This window comes from Cricetulus griseus, assembly GCF_003668045.3.
Source record: "Cricetulus griseus strain 17A/GY chromosome 1 unlocalized genomic scaffold, alternate assembly CriGri-PICRH-1.0 chr1_1, whole genome shotgun sequence".
NCBI classification, from domain to species: Eukaryota; Metazoa; Chordata; class Mammalia; order Rodentia; family Cricetidae; genus Cricetulus; species Cricetulus griseus.
In genome coordinates, this window is record NW_023276807.1 from 41496890 (window position 1) to 41520810 (window position 23921).

The 23921-nt window shown below is 44.1% G+C and overlaps 1 protein-coding gene and 1 long non-coding RNA gene across 6 annotated transcripts in view; one reads left to right on the forward strand and one right to left on the reverse strand.

Moving 5' to 3' along the window:
- Nucleotides 1-14114, reverse strand: part of Fat1 (FAT atypical cadherin 1) — a 119372-nt gene extending 105258 nt beyond the window's left edge. For 3 of the 5 annotated variants that reach the window (XM_027391168.2, XM_027391167.2, XM_027391164.2), the window contains exon 1: nt 13774-14114. The gene's annotated coding sequence lies outside the window, so the exon portion shown is untranslated. Of the gene's footprint in view, nt 1-11077; nt 11243-13082; nt 13173-13773 lie in introns of those variants that run through there. The other 2 variants (XM_027391166.2, XM_027391165.2) reach the window with 2 other exon arrangements.
- A 42-nt stretch (nt 14115-14156) lies between these two features.
- LOC118239642 lies at nt 14157-19647 on the forward strand. The gene is made up of 2 exons (XR_004772332.1): nt 14157-14497; nt 18746-19647. It is a non-coding gene; the product is annotated as an uncharacterized LOC118239642 (long non-coding RNA).
- Nucleotides 19648-23921: the final 4274 nt, after the last annotated feature.

Genomic DNA, 23921 nt, shown 5'->3' on the forward strand with positions numbered 1-23921 from the left:
GGGGTGGCAAAGAGGAAGCCTGAACAAAGAAAAGGTGGCCTTTAACAAGTGGGAAGGTAGGCCAGGTCCACCAGGTTGGGATCTGAGAAAAGGCTTTTTTTTTTTTTTTCTGACCAGCTGTTCTTTATCATGCCAACAAATTCATCTTGGAAAAAAAAAACTAATGCATTTTCACAAACTCCCAGCACTGACAGCTCAGTACAGAAATGCACCCTTGCAAAGTAACTGTCGGATTAATGTGCATAAATTGTAAGTGCTAGCAAAGGTGAAAGAAACAGCAGACTGGAAGGCTGGCTTGACAGCCCAGCAAAATTTGTACGGCAATATTAATTTACAGTAGCTTAACTCAGCCACTGCCAACTTGCCCCATTAGTCATTTTATTAGAGGGGGAAAAGGAAGGGAACTGATATGCCTAAAGCAATTAGAAGTTTAATTGATACTGAGTCAAGTTCAAGTTGGGCACCCTCAATGCTCTACAGCTAGCTATCCACCTCCTCAGCAGACATGTCAGGACATCACACAGATCTGTGACCTCTAAGGGGAACGAGGATTATTTAACAAAATAAAAACTCCTAACAAAACTACCTCTACAAAAATCTCAATCTGCTCACCAATTCTCATATTTGGGGAAATGTGAATTTTTACTTTTAAAAAATCCTGTAATCTTCACAAAAAACAAAAAGAAAAGTTCCGTTGGGCTCAACTGGGGGCACTGAGGTCATGCTTTCAAATATCACCATTTTCGGTATGTAAAGATTTAAGAAAGGCAAAGATCATAAGCCAAACACATTTGAACTAGGATATAAAAGTATGTGTTAGGAAAATGCTTTAGAGACCATCTACAGAAAAAGAAAAAAGAAGATTATCTACAGAAATGATACTGAACAGGTGCTGTCCTTCTCAACAAACACATTAGGTTTTTTGGGGACAATGTTACTATGATCCAGTTCACAGCCAACAATCACATCAAGATTCTATTGTAACCGCTTCAGTGTGTTTGCTTAGTTTTACACATAAAATACTACACAGCCATCAAAAATAAGGTGACGTTCAACTTATTGATATGTAAAGATATCTAGAGAAATGGACCTAGCAAAACTAAGCTGATCCCATTCATGTTGCCAAGGGGGGAGGACCTGTGCGTATGTACAAGGAGATGCTTCAAACTGAGCAAACTTCTTGATAGATTCTCACCAATTCCTGACAAAACTCACTTCAGTAACATTTGGAGGGAGAAGGAATAAACACACTGGGAGATAGATTCATTTGTCCTGCCTGTATCAATTTTTAGTTTAATTATGTTCACCATCTGCTTGCTCTTTTAATTATTGAAGTCCTTAAAGAAATATTTAATGGGTACCTACTGTGAGGCAGGTACAGCTCTTGGAGCTGGGGAGCTGAAAGTGAACCAAACTTCCCACATCTGATGGATGATGCACTTTCAGGTAAGACAAACAAGCTATGAAGAGAGAAAGAGGCCAGGATGACGGGATGGGGGGTGAGGAGGGGGGATAAAGGCTTCAGCTGAAGCCCAAAGCCAGAGAGACTGCACACAGCCTGGGGAAAAGAGACCCTCATTTCCAAGTGTATTATTTCTCAAGCTTAGCATTTCTGGGAAGTAATGCCTGTGTTCTCTAGGACACAGTGGAATGAGAAAAACAAACAAACAGTTCCCTGAGGCTGGAACACAGTAGGGCTGGCACACAGTGGGGCAGGGAACAAAGGCAGGGGCAGAGGCTGGGAGAGAAAAAAATTCAGTTTCATTGTAAAATCATCTTACATTTATGTAGAGTTTCTGCATTGGCATCTCACATAACTATGTGACTAAGGAGCCAGCATCGTCACTCACTGGAATTTGTCATGTTTTATGATTAGATTGGGACTGTGTCTTGAAGAAGAACAGCGTCATCTTCCACACATCATACAAGTGACATACATGACATCCCAGTGCTGACATTGACCTCATCGACATCTCATCTGAGATCTTGTCACTTTTCTCCAGAGCCAGGGTCACTCCCTTTCCTGCTTTTCTTATGATGCTCTCTGGAAGGAGTCAAATAAGAAGCCAACAGTTTCTCAGGAGGAGAATATAACTCACAATTCAGAATTCTGAGGTTAATTTGTCCATTCTTACCATCTTATATAAATTTACTCAACCACATTTTATGGCCCTAAATTTTACGCCTAATAAGATGAGAAACTGCAGGAGGATTTGGAGCGGGGATGTGTGGTCACTGACTATGAGAAGGGATCCCTCTGGAATCTGTGTTGAGAAATGTGGGCAGCATGGATTGAAGCTGGTTGGGGGGAGGGCATCCCCAATCCCAGACTGCTGCAATAAGACAGGTGAGAGGCAGGCAGATGGACCCATTATGATTAATGCAGGAGGCGGGGAGAAGTGTTCAAACTACATCTGTTGTAAGACTCTCTGGTGAACTGAAGGGAAGAGACAGAAAGGAACCTAAAAGTATCAAAGATTTCAAGACTGGACCATTGCATTGAGCAAGGACAGTAGCTTTGCTAGCAGGAAGGGAGAATAAAAGGATGATCTGGAAATGGGGTCAGCAGTTCAGATTACCACAGATGTCCCCCAAAGGCCCACACATCAAAGGCTTGGTAGCTAGCCTGTGGCACCCTTGAGCAATGATGGAATCATTAAGAGCTGGGTGGGGTCTAAAGGAATGAGCTACATCACTGGAGGCGTGACCTTGAAGGGGCTATAGGGACTCCCAGCTCCTTTCCCTCTCTCCCCACCACCACCTCTCTGCTTCCTAGTCAACGGGAGGTAAAAGGCCTTCTCACACAAGTTCCCATCATGGGGCCAAAGAACAGGGCCAATGGAGCAAGGAGAGAAACCAAGAACCAAATTAAAGCATTCCTCACAGCAGCAGAAAGGTTACTAACACACAGAGGCTATGCTTATGCAAATAAAGCCTTCAGGCAGGCAGTCTTGGTTAAGTACGAGGGTTCCAGCCTGGAGGCAATAATCTGAGAAATCACAGCCAATAAGGACAACTTTTAAAGCTATGAAGGGGAGGGCAGCCAGGTAAGGAAGATGGAGGCAGTAAGAGAATAGAAGAAAGGCAAAGGAGTCAAATCAACAAGTGAGGTAGGTGAGGAAACTAAGAACTAGAAACAGGCTGACAAGAAACTCCAGAAAGCAGTCTTTTTGAGTGCTTGGAGGCCTAACATACAGAGTTGGGCATGCCCCGTGTATGCCAGCCTCTGCCATGATGCAGAGAGGCCCTGGGTCCCCTCCCCTCAGTCATAAGAGAAATCCCAACTGATAAACATTACAGCTGTCCTCTCCCCATTAAGAGAGCCCCTGCTGCATCTCTCAGGATCCCCAAACACCCCTCCCCCCCCCTCCCTCCCCCTCCCCCCTCCCTCCCTCCCTCCCTCCCTCCCTCCTCCTCCCTCTCTCTCTCTCTCTCTCTCTCTCTCTCTCTCTCTCTCTCTCTCTCTCTCTCTCCATAATCATCAGGCTCCACAGCACACTTCACAGGTGAGTGACTTCCTGAACCACTCTGACCAGCATTTACAGCCAGATTTCTTTTCTTTCCTGTTTTTTTGTTTATTTTGTTTTGAAGTCCTGGCTGTCCTGGAACTCACTTTAGACCAGGCTGGCCTTGAACTCACAGAGATTAGCTTGCCTCTGCCTTCTGCCTCCTGAGTGCTGGGATTAAAGGTGTGCCCTACCACCACCCGGCCCGATTTGTTTCCTTTAAACTCTGAATTTGCTAAGAGAATGCCACTCATTATAACTAGGTGAAATTACTAAATACAACCATATACAAAATCACTTTTTAGGGGATATTACTGACCTTACAGAAGTATTACTAAAGAACTGCAGCCTTGGATTTCACTATAAAATGTCATAATCAGCTGTTACCCTATGAAAGACAAGCAATTACACGGGAGGGGAGAAGAGCCACCTTTCTGTCTAAAAAGTGTGTTAATCTAAGTTTCATAGTTATGAAAATTAAGGTTCAAAAATCACCTCAGCCCGGGCTATCCTTTGATATTTAGAGGGTGGTCATAGGGCATGAACTCATAATTAAGTTGTGACTTCTAATTTCTATTTTCCAAAATGAAAACAGAATGTGTGTACTGAGCTCAGCCTTCAGGGGAAAGGAGCCTGGAGAAATCAACATCTTTAGTGTTGATTTCTAAAACCCATGCGCATACAAGAAAAAATAACTTTTCTGGTAAGATATTAATATCCTCATATTTCTTCACTAGAGACCTTCATGTAAAATTTGCCAATTGCTACTCATGCACATTCTTTAACAATGGGCATGCTGCGTCTGTGCAGAGAACTTAACTACTAATTCCTATAGGATTAATAATATCTCCTAAAAAAAAAAATGGACTTTTTCCTGATTCACCTATTTCCACCTAAAATTTTAAGATTTAGAAGCAGTTCCCATGTTTCAGAGACATGGCAGCACCCCAAACTCATGAATTCTGTCCAATGCTAAGACTTATAATTGAGAGAGAGGTCACCACCCTCACACACACAAGTGGTCATTTTTATCCTCTACATATTAGGAATGTACTGAACTTTTCACTCCATGAGAGATCAAAATAAAAAAAAAGCACCAAAATTAAAGTTTCCTGCACCCACACCCATCCACATGCTCACTCTTTAGCATTAGCAAGTTTAGTGTTTAATGTTCATTTTACTATCACTTTTTGTTTCCTGGTGGGCCCAATGCTTCACACCTATTAAGCCCTGGCATGGTCACTAAGCCAACACCCCCTTAATGCCATTCTTAAAGTTTGTTTGTTTGTTGTTTCTAAGGATCTCTAAATGGTAAAGAAAATCACATTTTCAAAGCAATGTCACAAGCTGTCAAAAAAAATTGAATGCAAGTGGCTTATTTTAAAAGAATACTATGTACTAGGTAAAACATTTAATGACCTGTAAGATTAAGGTATCTCCCCCACCCACCCCCCCAAAAAAAGAAGACTGTTCCTCAGTTATAATCATTGGTGGTTTCCAGAAATAATTACAATGAGAAACCCAAAAGGCACTAAAGTCTATTTTTCTAATAAATTCAGCAGGGAAGCAATCATTGGGGCTTCTATTCTTACAACAAAGAACTCACAAGCAGACTCTGTTTTCTGAGTATACTCCAGTTTTGTTTTATTTTGTTTTTTAACCATCACAACAGAATTTTCAGTAAAGTGGAGGGGACCTAGAACTAGAATGGCAGCTTCAAGCTTGGCATTTAGCACTAAGTTACCTTTGGTAACTCTCTATGTTCTTCATCTTAACCGGAGAGACAAACGCTATGACTACTCCAGCACGACTTCTCTTAAATATTTCTTTGAAAGGATCAACAACTGATTCCAATCTGAGGACAGTCTTCAAGTACCTGACACACACAGTACAGGGCTGCAACCTTCGTCAGAATGGAAAACCTCAGCATTCCCTTTCTTACCCGCTCCAAACAAAACAAACACAAAAATACATTTACTCATTTGCATGAGTGCTCAAGTGCAATGCGTGAGTGCATGCATGCGCTAAGAGCACGGGATAGGATGGACATGGAAGTCAGAGGGTAGTTTGCGGGGTTTAGCTCTCTCCTTCCACCATGTGAGCTCCGGAAATCAAACCCACTGAGCCATTTCACTGGCCCCAAAGTAAAAGTTAAAGGTCTTCTCACTCTAAGAAATGTAAACACGGTTTTTGATGATCTGTATATAAAATATAATTGACTATGTACATGAATCTGTGAGAACAAGGCTATTAGAATTATGAAGCCGGCTTTTCTAGTTGACAAAGGTCAAGACAGTAAGTGCGGAGGCACAGGTGTCTCTGGTGACAAGGCATCCCTGGATTTTCCCCTCTCTTCTTGGCTGGGGCCATGAAGTTTATGCTGCTCACTCTCTGCTTGTCACACCCACGTTCTGGGACAAACTTTGCCCACAGAAACAGGCTGTTCATCTCTTGTGATTTAACTCCCTATCACCTAATGTGCTTTTCTCTGCAGACAGGAATAATTTACACGATGCTTTGGAACAGTAAACGGCAATTACCATGGCTACTTCTTCCACTCCCAAATTAGCATGGTAAGAGCCAAATTGTGCTCCCTGCGCACTCAGGTGCATGTATGGGTACTTCACTAAATGGCAAGTCAGGAAGGTGAAAGTTCCACAAGAGTAAAGTCAGGGCGAGAGTCTACCACCTTCCTTCGGCCCTGGAGAATCAGTCCCATTCTCTTCCCACACCGGAGAGATAGGACCAACATCCTGACACCATAAACTAACTTCTAAAGCTCTATGGCTCCCACCTCAGCAACCCCGTCCTGCTGGGATCTTCTGCTGAGTCTATAAACACAGGTTCCTCCCTGCTTAAAAATACATTCTCTCAACCCCGCATTTCCTCTAAACTAACACCCTTATTTTTCTTTTATACTGGCAAAGATCTCCATCAAAAGTACTTTCTCAGCACTTCTTTGACTTCTTTTCACATTTCCTCTCCCCACCCCACCCCCACCTCAAAACCACGGCTATCCTCAAATGCCTTACAGAACTCCTTCACATCCTTCCTGGCAACACACACAGCTTCTTCAGGCATCACAAGCTAATGTCAAACCAAAGGGCCTTCTTGTGTGCTCACCTTCCCAGATCTCCCATATAATATATATGTGCCATGCTTCGTGCAGCCCACCTCCCTAACCAACACCCTGTGTCCTTCCATTGTCCGAGTGCCTAAAACAGAAAAGCAACCTGCAACACGTTAAAAAAAAACAACCTAAGAGACAGTACACTTTCCTGAATTCTCTCTATACCTCAGTCATATCAGGGTACAGTATGGTACACATAACCTCCCAGCTGTCTTCCTACACACAACCTGGACTGTTGCCTTAAAGACCTCATCCTTGGAGCTTCCAACAGAAACGCCCATACTTGAGTCCAGCCTCTCAGGTACCTAGAGAACAGTCTTCCCAAGTACCAAAGTACCGTCTGTCTAAGTTAAATGTCTTCTTGATGACTTCCCACTGCAAACACCCTGCCTGCCCACTGTACTTTCTTACATTCCAGGGAAGAGTTTTTATGTCACTCAAATCTGCAAGCCAAAGAATCAAACACAAAGGAAGGCACCAGACAACACAGAATGAAATCTAGCCCCAGCTTTTGGCATTGAAGTCAGGGAGGTTACTTAATCCTACAGACTCCATTTCTTTGAGAAACTGGGGGTTGAAATACAGTCTTTACAGCTCCCTGCCACGCTCCCCTACCCCTTTCTCCTCATCCCCTCAAATTCAGAGTTTAGATGACCTTTTATTCCTGTCAAACCTCCATTCATAAAACATTACCTAGACTTGTCAATTTTTATTTTAATTTCTCAGAATGGCTACACACACACACACACACACACACACACACACACACACACACACACACACACACCTGTGCTGTTACCACCTGGTTCGTGTGTGTGCTTCCTTCAGGCCCAGTATTTTAACTATCTTAAAAAACCTGTTTTCTCACCCCATCCCATTGAGTCTACTCAAACTTCTTTCTGATTTTATACCCTCATTTGAATAGATTATTTCTCCCTTTACCTGCTAGTTCAGTTTACTCTTCTCTTTTAGATTCACTTTATCTTAAACTACATGTATGGGGGGGGGTACATACACGTGAGGTCTCACATCCCCTACAGCTGTGTAATATGTAAGCGGTTGCAAGCCACCAATGTGGGTGCTGGGAACAGAACTCAGGTCCTCTGCAAGATATAAGCAGGTACTCACCACTGAGCCTGCCCTGGTTTATTCCTATTAGGTTATTCCAAAGAATTCTGATAATCTGAAGTCTACCTGCTTATCTAATGTAACTCCCCAGTATCAGCTACTTCAAACTAAAGGCACTTTCTCCTAGGCCACGCTGTCTTGAGCCCAGGACTCCGAGCAGTGGCTGAGGGCTCTAACATAATGTGACAACTGCACCTCCTCCCACCTGAAGGAGGGTGAACACGTAACTCTCTCTTCTAATACACTTTGGTGGCTTCACCTTTCTCTTCAGCATTTCCTTGTTTTCTTGTCCTTAACCTTTGCCCCATAAAGAAACTATCCTCCAGTCTCCACAAGCCAACTTCTGCCACGGTCATTTATTGTTCTGTGTTCCAACCTGGCCAAAAGAAGACAGTAACTCCAGTGAACCTACCTGAGAAGCAGCTCCAGCTACCGTCTCTTCTCCCTAGTCAGCCAACCACAATCAAGCCATACAATGCACACACTACTTTGTACATTCCCTTGCCTGATCTCCCCCGACGCCCCCACAATGAGGAACTCATCCTAACCCACCTCCTCCAGGTGCCCCAGCTTGCTCAAGTGTTATGATGTACTATTTTGACTGTAACAGACCTCTTCCTACACTGAATGATTTATCCTCCCTCACAGGACGTTAGCTGTTTAAGGACAGGAAACCTAACTTGTTCACCTGTGTATACTGTGCCTAAGCCCTGTTGTTTGGAGAGAAGATCCATAGCTGCTGGACTGACTAATGGACAGGTGGATACAGGACTAAGAATAGAGAACAGAAGGCAAGATAAACGGGAGGGGGTATACAGAGGGATAATATAAAAATGCTTCTGCTCCCCTAAACAGAAAATTCAGGGACGACCTCCAGGCCAGCAACAGCATTACAGATGCTGACCCTTTAAATGACTCTTAATTCCTAGCTGGCCTAAAATGAGACCACCACTTCAAAACCCTTCAGAACTGGCTCCAGGTGATGCCACATCAGTGTCTTGGAGCAGCTTTGTCACAAGGCTGTATGTTTTAACACTCTATATGAAGGGCAAAAATAATAACTGAATTTCCAAAGGGTTTATGCAGAGCATGTAAGTACTTAATGTATTTATCTCCACATATATGGTCATCTCTTGGAATGAAGCAAGAGTCTCAGAAGCACTTAAATGGAAAATGTGAGCTTTTTTTTTTCTTTTTTTTTAAGTGGAGGAAAAGACTGGAGATGCCCCAGTGGTTTAGAGCATTGGCTGCTCTTCCCAAGAACCCAGGTTCGATTCTCAGCACCCTCGTGACAACTCACTACCACCTATCTGTAACTCCATTTCCAGAGGATTTCTTGTGGCCTCTGTGGGCACCAGAAACACATATGACACAGGACCTACAAACAGGCAAAACACCCATAAAATTAAAATTTATATTTTAAATTATTGTAGCAAGTTTCTGATCTTAAATTATATATGTTGCTGTTGGAAAACACCTTTCTAGAGTCTAAGAACAGGACTTCCAAGATAGCCCTTGGTTTCATCTGAAAAAAATACATTGCTGCTGTAAATTCCCAGTCCCATGAAGATCAGAATGCAGAGTCCCCGGGGCTTCCTCTCTTCACTCAGGTCCTTCAGGCTACAAACCAGTCACCTAGACAGCACTGAATGCAATAGTGTGCCAATTTGATTTTATTTATTGAGTCCTGGATGGAAAACAAGCAGTCCCAGGAAACTTCCTAATAACATTAAACAGAGGATGCTTAGGTCCCTTCCAGTTCAACACGTAAGGAAATGACTTCTCCACTGGGGGCCCAAGAGCTGAATCTGAAGATGTACCCTCAGAAGGCGGAGCTAATTCAAATGAAAACCTTATTACTCTGAGCACACATCTTTAGTATGAGTTTAACTCACCAGTCTATTGATACATGATGTGAACCCAATAAAAACAGATCTAGAGACTACTTACCCTCAAAAATGAATTCATAGGTGGCCCAAATGACTTTATGAAGGGCCCCCTAACAACCTTACTTCCTTTCACAGTGGGAAGGGGGGGCGGAAGAAGACCCTGGTCATTTAAGATGCTAAGTTTTCAAGAAATGGGCACACAAAGGCAAACTTTTAAACAAAACTTATACTAAGCTTGTAAAATACTGGGAGTAGCATCATTTTTTCCTAAAACATGTTTTAAATATATGTATCTTAAATTAAAACAAAGAACAAGGAAAGAGGGCAAGTTCTAACTGCTTGATCAGAGCAATGATCCCAAGACACAAAGCCAAATAACCTAGAATGAACCAATATAACCCGAGAGTACATGCAACAAATGGAGACATAGTTGGATAACATAGCTAAAACGCTCAGACTGGTGTGAAAAACATTACCATTCCTTAGTATTAGCACAGAAAAAAATATGTCCTTAAACTATTAAGTATAGAATACACGAAGCATCAGAAGTGAACTTTTGCAAAGTACTACCTTATAAATCTTTTCTGATTGAAACTGTCTATGCAAATTACCAGCTTGGTTTTTTTTTTTTAAATCTTTACCAAGCACTCGGGAGTTGCTTTAACAAAAGCCACTTAATGAAACCATAGTGCAGGCATATGAAAAAAAATTAACTACATAGAAAATATTTGCAAATTTACTTTACTACAGCACACAATTGTCTCCTTGTTTCCAAGGCCCTGCAATTCCCATCAGTGGGGGGTGGGAGTGGGGGGGCTGGGAGTCTTAAAGACAACCGAAAGTTAGCTTCCTAAAGGGAAGCATGGTGAGGACTGTGAAGCAGACCCTCTCTTTATAAAGACCTCACAAGTTTATCTTGCAGAAAACAGACAAGTTCCCGGCCGCACAATTCCCCGCGGCTTAGCCTAGCAAAGGAGCCGCATTCAACCTCGGCGCTGCACTCCTCCGGGCACACAACATCTAAGAAACTCTGCGACTCCATTTCAAAGATCCCACGCTCAAGTGATCGGCTCTGCTTTCATCTCTGTTCTTGGGAAACGCTCCAAAGCCGAGACCCACAGGAGTCGAACCAGGAGCGGGTAGTCGTGCACCAGGGTCAGACAGTCTGGCGCTGCGTGGAGTACCGCGCTGGTCCCAGAACCGCAGCGCCCGTCCGGGACTCCGCAATCACCATTCCCCGCACGTCCCTCCGCTCCCTCCACCCCTCCGCCTCCGCATCCTGGAGCTGCGGTCGGTCACTCAACTGTGCGAGCCCGGGCAAAGAGACGGGCTCCAGCCGCCGCCACGGCGCAGCCCGAGAAAAGCGTGGGAGGGAGGACACCCACCCGGGGCCCCGGGCTCAACTCCACCCCCAGCAAACTTACTACAAAGTTGGCTCCAAGTAGCGGCGCTGCGGTCGGTCGGGCGCACAGCCCGGGTGCTCAGCGCGCCCGGGGGCGGGAGACCGCTGTGCCGGGAGCCGCACTGGGCTCGCACGTCCGCATGGCGCCGCCGGCCGTCCAAGGCCCGCCGCGTCCAGCCTGGCCCGCGCGCCCAGCTACCCGCGGTGTGTATCCCTCCGCCCGCGGCCACGCCTGCCTGCGCCGGCTCTCGTTTCTCCAGCGCCGAGACTCCGGGATTGAGTGAGAGCGGCTCGAGACCGCCCCGCCCCGGGTCAGAAGTGCCCGGGGACTACCAAGATCGGCGTGCAACGAGGCGAGCGCCCTCGAGGAGCTGGCAGAAGTGCGACAGGGGCAGTCTGGTCTAGAATTTCGAGCTCTGCTGCTGCGCGGAATTTTATTGGATGTTCCCTGCTAGGAAAGGGGAAACATTTGCTTACCCCCCCAAAAAAAAGACAGTAAAGGGGGGGAGGAGAAGTCACCTAAGACGTAAGGGTCACCCCCACCCCCATGCATCTCTTTAGACTTTCACCAACCTCCAGGAAATCCCCAAATCGGCATTTGAATGCCTCGCTCCGAGTCTGCAGCCACCGGAGTGAAAAACTACTGAGGGTCTGGAAAGGAATGCAGTTAGGTCGGAATTTACTTCCTCCTGAAATCCACATTAAGCCCGGTAGGGAAAGGGAGGTGCATAAGTTTTCCCGAGACCTGTTAATGCAGACTCGGTTGGACCTCAGACCCTCCTGGACCTCCAGGACAGACGCACCCCCACCCCCACCCCCACGTCTATTAAGACAAAGGCAGCTGAGCCTCCCTGTGCGCATTCTCAGCGCTTAATTCCGCCCCCAAGAGTCCCGCAGTCTGAGATCCCGACCCCACAGCTACAGGTTCTCCAGAGAGAATGGGAGATTCCTGGCTAGCAGGAGCCCGACTTGCAGAACTCCCTCTGGCGCCGGAGCGCTCAGACAGCGCATCCCGGGGCTGCAAGTCCCATTCCCGGCGTGGGCAGAGTTCCAGGTACCGGCTGAAGCGCAATCGAGAGTCAGCCGAAGCCAGACTCGATTTGGGGAGCAACCCAGAGAAGAGGGAGGACTTGACCTCGGAAAGTTTGTGGGGCTTGAACATTTTAAGCCGCGACGACAAAGAGACCAGATTTCCCTAGGAGCGGGTGGAAGAGACTGCAGGGCGAACCGCACAGCAGCCAGGGGCTAGTGAGACTAGTTAAGGAAGCATTTCTTTGGCTCAAAGTTAATGTCACTTCTTAAGCCACCTTAAAGGAAGCTGACTGAAAATAATAATAATAACGGTGCCTAGCAGGTTACGCTTAGGAAGAAAAGGTAGTGCCTGCAGAATGGGTGTGCTGATTCCATTCCCCGCTGCTCACTGTTTGGAACACACACAAATTCACAACACCCAGCAAATACGAACATCATCATAAACCAAAGACTCGTCTGGCCGCGGCTACAACTGCACAAAGTGCTCGCTGAGTTACGGTCAGTTCCGTATCCGGAACGCGGAGAAAATGAACGACCTGATCTCCAAGCTGAACCGGTTTGCGACCCTCAAGGAATTTTAACTCTCAACAAAACACAGCCACACAAGAAAGCCAGCCGTTGGGGGAGGGGATGTGAGAAGGCCTGGGGTAGTGATGATTGGAGAGGAGAAGGACAAGAAGAAGTATAAAAACACACCATTCCCTAACATTAAATCGTTGGATTTTCTAAGTGGTACAAAGGAATTCATGAGAAAAAAATTATAATATATATATATACATATATATATCAAAAATATACATATATATTTCTTGTTTACTAGGAACAAAAATATCTTCTTAAGAATCCTAACTATCCAGGCTCACTGATAAATATCACTGCCTGGAAGAAGTTGCACTTGGTCGCTACAGGACACACTGAAAGCCAAAGACGAAGTCTCTTAGGCTGCCACATTTTGCTAATTCTTTAGCCACCAACGAAACTAAATGCAGACATACCTTTTTGGCTACGAGCGAATTACCTTCACATGAAGAGAAGTATAGTTCAAGTTCCACGGACGTCCTTTAAATAGTCCATCTTCCTTGACCCTGTCCCCGGAGCATCAAGGAAATTAGGTGGAAGGGGGACTGTTCCCCCTAAAAACATTTCCCCCAGCACGGCCTCTGCACCCAGTCCACCCAAAACGAGTTTTGGAAATGTATTAAGTGTGGACCGGTGTAAATGAAGGCTGGGGTGGAAGCATTTGAGCTCTGTCTGGTCCACGTCGTTAGAGTGCTGGGCAGGTCCAAGTTCGAGGTCTGTACTGAGCTAGCTAAGAGCTAGGAGCGCGCCTTGCCTGATGCTCGGACTAGAGGGCGCTGCGCCCCTGCAGATCACCCAGTTCTCAACGCGCCCTCCCTGGGCACCATTTCTGTAACAAGTTACACTGAAAATAATGCACAAACGGCTTCGCTTCTCAAGTTCTTTTGAACAGTGCTCTGTGTGTATTTTGTGAATTCCAAAAGCTGCGCATGCTTGTCTTATACTCCCGCGCCCCGTAAAAGCCGCGGGGGAGTCCTGTTCCCTGAGCGCAGAACCTGCGAGATCCCCCATAAATTCCCCCACTCACTTACAGCGAAACACCTCCAGGTTATCTCATTTACGTTTAAACTTAAATTCTACAAGGCATGCACTGAACAAAGAACTCACCACAGCAGCCCGGTCCTCGATGCTCTTCCTTACAGTCCCCGGCAGTTGGGTAAATCCCACGCCGTTTGGATTTCTGTTAGGAGCCGGGCTCGAAATACCAACTTTGCCTCCCTTGGATCTTCAACATATCCCCAACCAGAGTGCGAGCCTCCAGTGCTGTCGGGACTTAGGTGGTCGCATTTCCAGTGGCTTCCGACCCGGGGAAAGTTTGAGCACCAAAAGAGGTGGAGAGAGAGCGGGCGCACGAGGTCTGGAGAGAAAAGAGAAGGTCTCGAGGAGAATCGAAGTTTGTCAGGACATGTCTAGGCAGCCAGCTGCCGAGTTGAGGAGTTACGGCCGGCAACTGCGGCGGATCTCAGCCTCTTTTCCCCACTCCTCCCTCCAGGAGCGGCTGGGGGAGGGGAGGTGACGTCAAGGCTCCGCCTCGCCCCCGACTCCCGGGAGCTGAAGGGGTTCTCCGGCTTCAGTCGGCCTCCCAGTCAGTTGCAGCTGCGGACGCCCAAGCTGCTGCGGGCTCCCCGGCTGCAGTGATCTCCCTGGTCGCAGCCGTCCCCACGATGAAATGCCCACCCCTCTCCTCCCCGCCGAGTCTTGGAGCTACGCCGAGCGCAGGCTACCTCGCACTCAGCACCGGATCAGCCCTCCAGGGCCCCTCTCCGCGTTGCGTTTACCTCCGGGGCTTCCTAACCCGGTTGGGCAGCGTTTCCCACGCCTCGGACTGCAGGTGATGCTCTTCCCCTTCTGCAGCTGAAACTCGTCGCAACGTGTCGCCTGCCCGGCTTTTTGCAGGGCGGAAGCGGGATCAGTCTCTGCAGGCTTCCTGGACGACTCGGACTTTGTCGTCCTCCAACTTCTTGAGATGTGATTTCTTAAATAGTTCTTGTTGTCTATCGCTGTTTGTGGTCTTTTTTGGTGAAAATCACAGCGTCGTATTTTTAATCTCCAAATCCTTTGCAAATGTTCCTGTTTGTAGACCTGGTCTGAATCATACCAGGGGTAAGGGGAAGAGACGGGGGCGGAGCCAATTTTAACGTGTCTTAGAAGTGATCTGTAGTGCTAGTGGTGGCTAATACACAAATCAGTGGTCTACACCTCGAAACCACATAGATGTATAAAAATACAAACCCTGTTGAAGTGTATTTTATAAATGAACGCGTCGCTTTTATATAAGCGACCAGGCTCCGGGAAAGTATCTGCTATGGGATTTTTTTTTATGCCACTAAAGTCCCAAAATGCATCTCCTAAACAGACAGCATGAAATTCAAAGGGAGCCATTTATGTAAATTGACACTGCCCCAAAAGATTGCTATTAAATTGTAAGGAGCCTGGAAGGGGGGGGCAGTTTCTATCAATATATTTTCATCCGTTTGCGTAAATATATTGGTCTGTATAAGCTGTGAGAGGTTAAGAGCAAACAAAGCTAGGGGTGTCAAACAGTAGGGAAAGAGATGACGGGGCTGAGTACTGTGTGTGAGCAGAAGCTTGAGGATTGCTCCAAGCTCCAGTGAAGGGCCCCGCCTAAAGTATGGGACCAATGTCTGCTTCACATGATAAAAACTGTACACTAAAAGCAAACCTTACTGGGTCTCATCTGTTTGCCACACGGAAACATTCATTCGTGCAGATAAGATGCTTTAACTGAGCATCTTAGTGTCTAGCGAGCACCTAAAAGGTACTTCTATCACTTCACTTGTTCACCTGGGCCCCATATTTTCCCTTGCAGTCTGGGGTTTCTAGTAAGAAATGAAGAGGCTTTGGGAGGCTGGGGGCGGGCCGGGCGCAGGGAAGAAGGATGGAATAAGAACCTTAGAGTCTCCTGCATATCTAGGGGCAGCCGCAAAGCGCCAGATTCCTGCGAGGGGTGGGGGAGCAATCCAAAGTAAGACTGTTTTGTCAAGCAAGCATGTCAATACCCAGCCCACTTCTATACTTCACTGTGGAGACTACGCATGCTCAGCACTCCTTTTAGGTCCGTGGTTGATGTTAGAAATTGACCACATAGTACAAGTCCTCAAAATGACGCAAATTCTCCCGAGGCACTGTTACTCGCACCAGTCAATTTGGCTTGATATACCAGTCTTTAGAGTTGCTTAGGCAAGCCAAGATCTTTCGATTTTAAAAGAACACAGAGGAATTTACGTTTTATTGATAGTAGTTCTTTTGAACAAAACCCTTTTACCTAACCCATGTAGTAGATATGGGCTAGCCATGTGTGGCTTCTTTGATTAAAATGAAATTAAATTAACATTCAATTTCTTAATCTTCCTAACTGCCTATCACGTTCAAAACACACATTTGGCTATTGGCTACTGTTCCAGTCACCATACATTTAAAAGTATATATATATATATATATATATATATATATATATATATATATATCGGCTTTTCTGCATCAAGCATTAAATCCCAAGCTCCCATTCTAGGACTGAGTCACTTCTAAAGTATGGGGGAGGGGAGCAGAATCATGAAAGGATTCACTCATTCAGCAAATATTTCTCAAGTACCAACAACATGCTAAGTGAAATTATGTAAGATTGGAGTCCTAATAGGCGAGGTGTGTTCAAGTGATTAAGAAATATTAACACAGCCTTTTAGTTGTTTTATATCTTGCTGAGTACAGAATACAGGGCAAATTGTAATTTTAAAGACGACAGCGTTCTAAGTCTTTTTTTTTAGGAAAGCCATAGAACCAAATACTTCTCCGTAAGCCTGACTGACTTCTGGCATTCCACCCTGTCGTTCAGTCTATGCAGCTTTCAGGTCTGTCACACTCCCTTTGTCACCTTCTTCACCCCCTCCCCCGCCACAAACAACACACGCATGTGCACACACACACACACACACACACACACACACACACACACACATCTGGGGATGGCAGGAAGTATCTCAACATTATTTTATCCTTTGCAATCAAATCCAGCTCTCCTTTGGGATTTGTTTATACTCTTCAAAAGAGACTTTGGGCCACACAACTGCTCAACCTGGTGAGCTTCAGCTGTGCTTAACTCTAGAGGTGTTAATGTGTTGATGTTTCCCCTCCCTTCCCAAATCGGAGAAAGTAGGGCTTTCTTAAAAGTATATCTTAATGATAATCTTTCATTCTAATGCTGAAATTTTAGAGACCATAAGCATTCAGTCAGGAAAATACATGGAGGCATTACCAATCATTTGTTGGTGGCTATGTGGTTAAAAAAATACAGAATATATCTTCAGTTCATTGAAAAATACACAGTGAAACAACATCATTCTCCTGAAATTCACCTTGCCACTCCCAGGTCAGCTGTGAAGCTTTGCAGCATTAGCAACAATCAGCAACATTGTATTTACTTCAGAGCCACTTGTGCTATGGCTGTATTCAAGATGCACACAATATGAGAAATATAAAGAGAATATATGTTTACATTATATACATATATTCTCATATATATATATATATGTACATGCATACACACACACACACACACACACACACACACACACACACATATATATATATATATATATATATATATATATATATATAATCCATTACTTCTTACAAAGTCTTTAATGGTTAGACTCTAAAGTGCCCTCACAGACTCCTGTTTTAAGTTCTTCTTCTGTGCTTGGTGGTGCTGCTTTGGGAGGCTGTGGAAAATGTATTAGATATGACCTGGCTAAAAGGAGCAAGCCAAGAGGGGCAGCCCTTTAAGGACCATAGCCCAACCCCTGGTTCTGGCTTTACTCTGTGTTGACACCAGGATACGGACTCAGCCACTCTATTCCACTCAATGGACTGACCTGTTCTTCCATGACATGATATATGGCAATGTCCTGGAAACTTGGGCTAAAATAAATCTTTCTTTCCTTAAATCAGTTCTGAAAAGTCCCTAATACAAAATTCTAGAAGGCATTAGTCATTAATCCCCTACCCTCGTTTCCCAGATGAGAAACTGAAGTATAGAAGTATACAATAGATACGATCACTCAATCTTTGGGACTAAAACCTTCAGCTGGCTGGCTGCAAAACCAACATTATTGTCTACTGTCATGCAGCATAGCTCCTTGGAGCCTGCTCCTCATCTGCACTCTTTATGAACCGTGGCTGTTCTACATTAATGATCAGCCACATTGTAGTTTGAAAACTGTCCTGGAAGGGGGTAAAAAAGCTTGTCAAGTTGAAGCCAGGGCCGGGCATTGATGGCGCACGCCTTTAATCCCAGAACTCCGGAGGGAGAGGCAGGTGGATCTTTGTGAGTTTGAGGCCAGCCTGGTCTCCAGAGCTAGTGCCAGGATAGGCTCCAAAGCTACACAGAGAAACCCTGTCTCCAAAAACCAAAACCAAAAAAAAAAAAAGTTGAAGCCAGAGAAACATTCTCCTTCCCAGTAGCTCTGCTGAGTGTGGTAAATAATTCCTCATGAGCGGGAAGGTCCCTGATTGTGTGTAGCAGTATATGTGTCACGCATCCATTGTTTGTTTGGATTACTTATTTTCCTAGGTAGATATGCATACACGGACACACATTGTTTTTAAATTCAAAGTCACCATCTGGCTTTTAACTTGCTCAGTCTGAACCACAAAAACAAAAAAAAGAAAAGAAAAGAAAATGATTTTCAGTGAATTCTGACAAGGACCATCTCTGGGTTTCACCTCTAGCATTTTAATTTTTACTTTGCATTTCACGTTCTTAGTCTGGATTTTCTGGTGTTCCTTTCTCTTTTTAATTCTCCTTTCTTTCTTTTTTTTATTAAGTGAGTAAGCAGGATAATTATCCTTTCTTATTTTCACCTGTGTCTATAGATATGTGGTAGCTTGAATGAGAAGTTTCCATATAGGTTCATGTATTTGAACTTTTTGGTCCCCAGTTGGTGGTGCTGTTTGGGGAGGTATAGGAGGTGTAGCCTTGTTGGAGGATGTGTATCATTGGGGAAGAGCTTTGAAAGTTTAAAGCCACTTCTAATTCACTCTATCTGATTGATGTTTACAGCTCAGGACATGAGCGCTCAACATGGTACTCCAGCTGCCATGCCATGGTGGACTCTACCCCTCTGGACCTGTAAGCGTAAATAATCTCTTCTGTGAATTTCACAGTGACAGAAAAATGACTAATACAATATGGCAAGTAATTTTACCCTGGGACTATTCCCTCATCTGCACATTTGTGCTACTAGATCCCATCTCTTATCTTGGTATCACTTTTAAACAAATCTTATCCAGAAACTCTCAGCACCTCACTTGTAAAATGACGTATTGGGATGTCCTCCACGTCTATTCTCTAACAGATGGTATATCTAAAGGAATGATAGGAGCTCTCTACTCCTCATTGAAGGCCTGTGAATCAATTGTGGCCAGTGAGATGCTAGAGCAAATATGCTGGGGCCTGGGGGGTGTATTTTTTCTAATAAAGTTACACTAGGAATATTATCTGTAAGGACATTGTCAGGTTAGGATATCATACTAAGAACTGCTTTAGGTATCTTGCTTCTTCCACTTGTTCATTAACAGGAAATGATACTAATGACAAAAAAAATGGAAATCGATTCTTGAAGTTTTCCTTCAGCTGTAATAATGTTGGTCTGCTTGGGTATTTATAATAGTTACTATATTGACTGTTAGCTTTGAGGTGATGTAGAATCACCATGGAAACAAGTCTCCCCACCTGTCTATGAGGGATTATCCAGTATATGTTAATTGGGGTGTGAAGGCCCACACTAAATGTGGGTGGTATTATTCCATGTATGGGTTCCTTACTGGATAAAAAAGGAGAAAGTGAGATGAACAGAAGCAGGCATCACTTTCTGCCTCCTGCTCCTGCTTCCACACTGTCCCTGCCTCGGTAGACGGTATGCCTTGAAACTGTAAGCCAAAATAAAATCTCTTGTTTTTAAAGTTGCTTCTGTCAGTTTGTTTTTTGTTTTGTTTTGTCTTGTTGTTGTTGCTAAAGCAATGAGACAAGTAACCTATTCAGGCAACAAAACAAAATACAACTGAGTGTCTTAAACCACAGGGATTTGTTTCCCCACAATTCTAGAGGCTGGAAGTTGAAGAGCAGGAAGCCAGCAGTGTTATTTCTGCTGAGGCCACTCTTCCTCTTCCTGATTTAAAGATTATATGTCCTTGCTCTGTCCTACAGTGGTACTTACTTCTTCTGTATTGGGAGGAAGGGAGGGAGGAAGGGGGGAGGGAGAAAGGGAAGGAAGGAAGGAGGGAAGGAGGGAGGGGAGGGAGGGAGGGAGGGAGGGAGGGAGGGAGGGAGGGAGGGAAACTGACTTCTGGTATCTTCCTCCTCTGCAAAGGAACTATTGGCTTGACACCACTATGATTTGATTTAACCTTGGTGACACTTTAAAGACGATGCTCCCATCATCATACCATCCATTTGGGACTTACAACCTCAGTTCAGTCCCTCACTCACAATGAGAAAACAAGTTCTCTATAAAGTGATTTAGGATAGCAGGCTGCCTTTTCTTCTACCACAATGCCAAACAAAATAAGACCATGAAATTTCACTTGTTTAACCACTCCTGGTTTTTCCTCTCAAGAACTCCCCCAAATTTTCTAGGATATTTTCTCAAGGATTGCTCAGAAATGATTATCCCAATAAATGTTAACTAAATCCAGATATCCAATAATTACCAGAGGCTAAGCTAATCAGCTGGAAGCACCCACTGTCAGCAAGTCCATGACATTTGGAATTTGAATTTGTTGGTGGCTCCCATTGCCAATATCAAATACCAGGCCAAAAACCCAAATGAGCCTGTACTCACTGTGGCCTCTTCTGCCCATGCTTTGTCCTTTAATAACTGTGTTGTCATTGAAGATAGGATGCTCTGTAAGCAGGCTGTGTGGATTTGTATACTTAGGAGGGGAGAACAACTGAGCTCAAGCAGCTACCTGCTCCCTTTTCTGTGAAGCGGTTTGTAAAAGGCTTTTTTATTTTTCTCCTATGCCTGGAAAGTACATGAATGACAAACGATAAGTAATTGTCCCTTTAATTTTCCTCTCTACTTGATAGTTGTTCCAGGAGTGTTAAAGTGAAAAGAATGTCAATTTTCCTTCAAATGGTAAAGCAGACTTTATCCTGACTCTTGAAACAGTTACAGGAACTATTGTACTGGACTTTACAGTATGGGAGAGAGATGGCACTCACCTGGAAATAAAATTGAGTGGAACATCATTAATATGTGGCTCAGGGTGAGTGGGATTCTAGCTAAACACGTGTATGGGATTCTTGCTGAGGACAGACTGGCCTGGTTATATATTACCTCACAGATGGTGGGAAATGAGAAAATGTGGTCAGCTTCAGCCACACATAGAGTTTTAAAGTAGACTCTAATCCTAGTAGACACCTTAAATGCAACCTCTTGAGGGAGGCTGTGCCATCGCACTCAGCCGGGCTGTTCCCAACATTCTCACTTTAGAGACAATGTGAGATGCTTTTAGCTGCCCAATTTTGAGCAGAGGAGATCATTCCTCAGACAAAATTTTTAGGGGGAAAAAAAGGTTTCCTCCCAATAATACTGTAAGAAAATAATCAATAATGGATGAGTACTGGAGGAATGGCTCAGTGGAAAGGGGATCTCCCATATAAACTGGTTAGACAGACTAGATCAGTCCACCAGCTCTGGATTCCATAAATAAAGTGGGAAGCCCTCAAATGAGACACCCTATGTGTGTCTTCCACATCAATGTGTGTTTGTGCACCTGCCACACACCCACACCCACACCCACACCCACACATACACACACACACACACACACACACACACACACACACACACACACATACACACACACCAGAACCACAGAATATTAAATATTAGTATGAATATTAGTACCATGGACTAGACTGGGTAGAATATTTTCAGCAGCATTATCCAGAAGAATCTTATGCCTATGGTACACTGCATGGTGCTATTGAATATTTGACATGTGGTGCATGTGAAATGAGGGACTGAATTTAATATATTTCATTTTATTGGAATTTAAATGGCCACATGCAGTAATGACTACTATTTTGGACAGTGCTGGTCTAGGGACTTCCTAGAGCAACAAATAATTATTCCAAAAACAAATATCTAAAAAAAAAGTGAACACAGTACAAAACAAATCATAGTTATATTTCCTCCTCTAAATGTCACTTTTCTAAAGGAAGCCCTGAAGGTCCAGAAATGATGAGTTGACTTAAGTTCCACAATTATTTCCTTCCTTGTGCAAAGCAGAACAATGCATTTTGCAAAACTGGATTATTCTGAGACCCCTATAGATTTCTTTTTTATGTATTTGCACAATTTACTAGACATGAAACTATGGATTCTATTGACTCTCACACAAGGGGCTAATTTGTACAATGGACTGAAGAGACTTGAAATGAACCACTGTGCCCATAGCTTCCTTAACCACATAGAACACACATAGGACAATGCAACTCATCCACCTGGTGAATGAAACACTATCTTAGTGTTTCTTGGCACCACTGCATTCCATGATGTCATGTTTGATTGAGTGTACTCCTGATCAATAGTACAGAATGAATGAATGAATGAATGAATGAATGAATGAATGCCCTAAGTTACTTCTGTTTATAGTCAAACCTGCCTAGAGATAAACTTCTAAGCATACATGATTGCATGTTATGACTTACTTGTAGGGTACCATGTATTTCATGCTGCTAGAAAATTAGGAAGGTTAATATGGATTTCCTAATTCTTTCTAAATGATATATGTTGGTTGTGATCTGCAACACCTAAACATTAACTCTATCCCTGAGTCATTTTGTCATGTCAGATCATGTTTTTATACTTAAATGTGTAGTCACCTTATTATAAAATAACTGCAGCTGCTGAAAACATTGACCCCATCCATGGAAACAACTGCAACAAAAATCTGACTTGACTTGGGTCTTCTATGTAATTTTTTTTAATTGGTTTTTCGAAACAGGGTTTCTCTGTGGCTTTGGAGGCTGTTCTGGAACTAGCTCTTGTAGACCAGGCTGGTCTCGAACTCACAGAGACCCACCTGCCTCTGCCTCCCGAGTGCTGGGATTAAAGGCGTGCGCCACCAAGGCCTGGCTTCTAAGTAATTGTTAATGCTTGTATAAAGTCCTCTGGAAAGACTCTTGGAGGAGAAAGGCATGAGAAGCCAGTAGCAGAAGCTGAGTTATATAGCCACAATCTAAGGAATGCCTGGAGCCATGACAAGGTGCAAAGATGATGACAAGCCAGAAAGCTTCCTGCGAGCCTTCCTAGGAATTGCAGCCCTGCCAATGTCTCTTGATTTGGGGTTTCTGGTCTACAGAGCTGTGAGAGAAAATATTTTGTTATGTTAAGATACCTCTGTAGGAGTAATGGGTACAGAAACTGTATGAAAACAACTGTTGTTTGACAAAACTTTTCCTGGAGAACCCACTCCTACACACACACACACACACACACACACACACACACACACACACACACACACACTTATTCACTCCAGAGAGGAAGCCCATGACAGACCAAAGTCCAACTTCGTAAACCAATGAGTTTTATTGGGATTACTTACAAAAATACACATGAGGGGTTACTTACAGGAACACAAATGACTCAAGGACAGCTGTATCACCAATGAGTACCACAACATGGGTGACAGCCACAAGAACTGGAGCACACTGCAGAGCCTGAAGGCAGCCCAAATGTTGGAGAGTGTCCTTTCAAAGTGACTGGTCCTAAATCTCTTCCAGACATCTAGGCTGGTCTCTGCTTCTACCAGTCAGCTAAGCAGGTCTGGTATCAGATTCTTCTTCACAGTTTGACTTGTGTGGGCATGACTCTCAGTAGTTTTGTTGTTTGGGAGGGTATCTGGGGGCTGGTGAGTCTTGTCAGTTTGGGGGACTTTGTGTAGCTATTTTGATTTGTTTATCTTCCTGCTTAAGAAGCTCCCAGGAAGAAAGGAACGTTTTAATTCTGAAGGGAACGGTTACACAGCACTGGCACAGTGAACATGAATGGGGTAACTGACTTCATTAGTCATTGGAGAAGTAGAATTGATTTTAAAATAATAATGAAGGTTAAAATATCAATAACCTTTTAAAATTTATTTATTTTTATTTTATTTGCATTGTTGTTTTTGCCTGTATGTATGTCTGTGTCAGGGTGTCAGATCTTAGAATTATAAAGAGTTGT